Here is a 5,182-nt window from a genome sequence, read left to right on the forward strand (position 1 = left end):
ATCAACTTCACAAGCTCACCACTTTAACTGAGGAACTGTGAGACTGATCCACTTAACTCTCGCTACTGGGAATCCAGGCCGAACACGCTGCCTGCCGCTCAACCTGCCAACCCACCGTGACCTACCAACCAAACCTCATCCTCGCCCCAGTCTGCCCGACAAGTTCGACGGATCATCCGCGAAATGTAAAGGATTTTGTTATGCAATGCGCTGTTTATTAGCCAACAACCTAGTTTATAATTCTCAACTGAGGATAGTAAGGTTGTTTTGATTTGTTCTCGTTGCTCACCGGAGGAGCGCGTAGAATGGGTCACATTACTGGGAAGTTATTACACGTCTTTCTCTCAAATGATTTTTGCAAGAATTCAGGGAGTCTTCAACATGTAACTGGGAAAGATCCCAGAGAACAACTGCCACCTTCTCTCAAGGTACCAGCATCCAGCTGATTATACTCCTCACTTTTTCGCACGCTTGCCACTCCAATCAGGTTGGGGTGAATCAAATTCTCAAAACTAATGTATCGAAGAGGCTTGAACACGGACTCCGGTCGAAAGGAACTGGCTTGCATCGCTGATGAGGGCAGATCGCTGGAGTGAGTACATGGATATCGCTTATTAAGCTGGATAATATTCTCCGAGTGCAAGCGCACTTACAAGTATGAGAGTTTCCCTCAAAGCCTCTGCTCGATCAATGGCACCAGAGCCCATGCAGACTCAGTTCAGCCCACTTAGACTCGCGGAGCGGATCGGCAGAGTGAGTGAGTCGTTTTGTGTCTCTACTGTGGTCAGGCTGGCACTTCCGAATTTCTTGCCCCACACGCGCCTCAGCGCCATCAAGCCAAAGAGATTGGTAAGATCTCAAACTCATTCTGATTCCTTGAGATCCATGTCCAACTAAAGGTAGAAACGGACATGGATTATGGCGTTAGCTCTCATTGATTCTGGAGCAGCCGATTTTATCGATAAAACTTTGCTGAATCTAATGGAATCTCTCGCCCCATGTGAACCTCATGTAGCAGTGGCGATGCCAGATGGGCGCTCCACTCCGACCTGGAAATGTCTCAGCGTCACAGAAACTCTAATACTGCAAGCCGTCCTTCATTCCGAATCTATTTGCCTGTTTGTAATTCATTCTCCCAAACATCGCATCGCTCTTGGACTACCCTGGCTCGAGATTCACAACCCCACCATATCCTGGGCCGATCATCAGATAACAACACATTGGTCATCAAACTGCTCACAAGCATTGCCTGAACAGCCCCGGGTACATCAGTCTCCCTTCCCAAGCCACCTCCTCTGAAGAAAAGGTCACTGCTCACCCAACTTCTGGGGAATATCAAGATTCTAGCCATAGCATTCAGTGAAAGGGGTGCAATTAATCCACTACCTCACCGTCCAGATGACTGCAGTACCATTGACCTCATGCCTGGACGCACTCCTCAACGGTCGTGTTTTCCCCTCCCACAACCAGAATCAGAGTGCAATGAAATCATACATCGAGGATGAACTCGCCAAAGGATTCATCCGCCATCTACTTCACCAGTATCTCTGAGGGTTTTTCTTCAAGTTAAGAAGAAGGATGGTAGTCTTCAGTCCTGTATTGATTATCGCAGTCTGAACAAGGTCACAGTTAAATATCGCTATCCGCTGCCACTAGTACCAGCCTCCCCCTTCGTAGAGCCAAGTTTTACAGTTAGATCTCGTAACGCCAATTTGATCCGTATTAGAGAGGAGATGAGTGGAAGACAGCCTTTTCAACAACCTCCGGCACTCACGAATACTCGTTATGCCGCTCGGACTTGCGAACAGTCCATCGGTCTTCCAGGCCTTTGTCAATGAGGTGTTTAGAGATATGTTAAATCAATTTCTCATCGCTTACATGGGACTTACATCCTTGTTTACTCAGATAACCTCGATGCCCATGTCACTCACGCCAGGTCAGCTCTCCAACGCCTAATAGATAATCAACTTTACGCTAAGCTTCAAGAAATGCGAAGTTCCACGAAGATCCGAGGGCTCGCCTAGGATACATCATCAGTGCGGGGGTAACGGCGGACAGAGCACAAAGTCAAAGAAGTGTTGAGTGGCCGCCTCCACAGTCAAGGAGTTACAATGATTTCTGGGCTTCTCTAATTTCTACCGAAGATTCATCCGCAATTTTAGTCTTGTAGCCCCTCTCACTTCACTAGTCGTGCTGGAATTCACATCGCCTCATCGTGGCTCACCCGACAGCATCCAAGCGCTCGACCTACTCAAGGATAAGTTCACTTCCTCCGGAGCACTCCATCACCCAGACCCCAACCAGGAGTTCATAGTCGGTTGATGCATCGAATGTAGGCATTGGAGCCATTTTGTCACAACGCCACGGGCACCCAGCAAAACTTTACCCTTGTGCCTGCTTTTTCTCGTAAGCTTAATCCCAGCTGGAGCTTAATCATTTATGTGGAGATAGAGAGTCCTCTCGATGAAATCCGCTCTTGAGGAGTGGCGGCACTGGCTGGAGGGCAAAATTCCTGCCTCACTATCCTGATCGACCACAGAAATCCTCGAATGCACATCCAGTCCGCTAAATGCATAAATTCACGGCAAGCTAGATGGTCTCTGTTTTTCTCCCGATTTGATTTTAAGGTTACATATCACCCAGGCTCTAAGAACACTAAGGCAGATGCCCTATCCAGGCAGTTCGAGAGCACTCCTTGCACTTCTCTAAGGACCCCATTTTACCGCCGGGCTTGTATTGTGGCTCCAGTTCAGTGGGACATCATGACTGAGATCTCTGAGGCACAACTTTCTGAACCAGCATGCCCACCTCAATCGAACTTATGTGCCTCAAGCGCTGAGATCAAAAGAGTTCTCCATTTGGTTCGCGATAGCCCCAGCTCCGGTCATTGAGGGATCACAGCCATCCTTCACTTAGTCAACAACCGCTTCTGGTGGCCAACCATACGCTTCGGACACTATCCATTTCGCGTTCCAACAGTGCCAAACATGCAGCATCACTAAAACCTCTCATCAATGCCCAGCAGGACTCTACAACCACTACCCATACCGGAAAGACCATGGTCTCACATTGCCATCGATTTTGTGACGGATCTGCCGGTCTCCAATTCCTTCACCACGGTGCTCCACGGTTGTTGACCGGTTTTCAAAGTCTTGCAGGTTCATACCTTCGGCCGTAAATTACTCCACAGCCTGGGAAACTGCTGCTGGAGGTGCTTTTGCAGCAAGTGTTCCATTTCTACGGCTTACCAGAGGACATTGTATCTGACCGTGGCCCATACAGTTCACCTCTGCGAGTCTGGCAAGCCTTCTGTTCCCAACTCAACATTAACGTGAGTCTAACGCCAGGTTATCACCCCAATCCAACGGTCAAGCTGCTGAACGATGAATCAAGAACTGTCCCAATTTCATGGAATTACTGCCACGACAATCAGAACGATTGAGCCGCTTATCTCTGCCTGGGCTGAGTATGTGCAGAACTCATTGAGAAAGCAATCTACCGGCTGGACTTCTTCCAATGTGTACTGGGCTTTCAACCTCCACTATTTCTGGTCCGGGAGAACCTCAGCACTACCCGCAATCAACTCGTGGCTACAAAGGAGGAGGAGTGTGGAATTCTTTCTCATGTTCATCTCAGAGGAGCAATCAGGAGGTTCCAAGAACAAATGATCGGCCATCGCGAGAAGGGCGGAATATTCACCTGGCGCACTGGGTCTGGCTATCGACCCAGGACCTCCGACTTCGGGTTACCCTGCAAGAAGCTAAGCCTAAGGTACGTGGGTCCTTTCAAAATCATTGCGCAAGTCTCACCAGTTTCTTACCGCTCTAGATCTCCCTGCCACCACCAGATTGCTTCTACCTTCCATGTCTCACTGCTTAAACTCCGCCGGTGGCCCGGGAGGAGAGAGGGACCAGGATAAGGTCGCTGCCGAGGACGCCCCTCCCTAATCATCGATGGCGAGGGAAGCCTCACCACTGTGCTCGGGGCAAATCCTGGATTCACGACGCCGAGGCAGGAGCTGCAGTACCTAACAGACTGGGAGAGGGCTATGGACCCAAGAAAGGTCTTGGATACCTGCTCGAGACACATTCTTCGATCCCGCACTCATTGCCACCTTCACCAGGACCACCCAGACAACCTGCTCCCAGACCCGTGCGGAAGACCTCGGCGTCGAATCACCCCGCCCGGAGCCGCCGCAGGGGGCTCTGTTACACAGCACCTGTGGCTCTCTCCGACCACCACTGAGGGAGCCCTCACCTGAGTACTGATCGCCTAGGACTCAGTTTCCCATAATCCTCGTGCCTTGGGCTGATTAGTGCAGCTGCCAGGTGTTCCTATCTCCTTCACCCTTTAAAGGAACTTCTCAACCATCGCTCAGTGCTAAGTCTTGTTTGTCACTACAACAATTCGAGCGTTTATCCTGTGTTTGTTTACCTGTTGCCTAATTTCGACCTTTGTTTGTTCCTACGATTGATATCTGCCTGCCTACCGACCTTCTGCCCGTATTGTTTACGCCTCTGATTCCCTTGCATATTGCTGTTGCGCTCCTGTTTGACCCCTGCCTGTCCGAATTACCTAATAAAGTCTGTCGCAAATGGATCCTCCTGTCTTCAACCAGTCATTACAGCTTTAGTGCAAATTAAATAGTAATATTCTGTACATATAATATTTTAAACCAAATAACAATGACTGGCCAATCAGAGCCTCTAGCATTAACGAAAGCTTTACACCGTCTTGAGTCAAAAAGCATTCGTTGCATAAATTGCATGAACCCTGTTAGAATACAATAATTCAAATAACAAACGCAGAATCCATGTTTTATTTATTTTTGTATCTAGTTGAATCTGCGACTGCGCGCTGATCGTAAATGTTCATTTTATATAGCAGTTCAACACAAGTTTATTGAGTGAGTTACATGGTCTTTTTTTCTGTTCTAATGAAATGGATTAAACAAAGCCAGAGCAGAGCTTGATTTGCATCTCGGAGCAACACTTCTGTGTTTTTGTTTTTTGAACCAATCTGTTTTTGTTGAACTCTAGTGAGCCATTTGTGATTTATTGATTTGATCCTAAATGAATCAGCCATTTTGAAATAATAGTTTGATTCATTTGAACAGACACATGCTGCCATCTACTAGTTTGTTTTAGTGTCATGTTTATGTACTTATGACCAACCTAAACCA

This window comes from Puntigrus tetrazona, unplaced genomic scaffold, assembly GCF_018831695.1.
Source record: "Puntigrus tetrazona isolate hp1 unplaced genomic scaffold, ASM1883169v1 S000000233, whole genome shotgun sequence".
In the NCBI taxonomy this organism is placed as follows: Eukaryota; Metazoa; Chordata; class Actinopteri; order Cypriniformes; family Cyprinidae; genus Puntigrus; species Puntigrus tetrazona.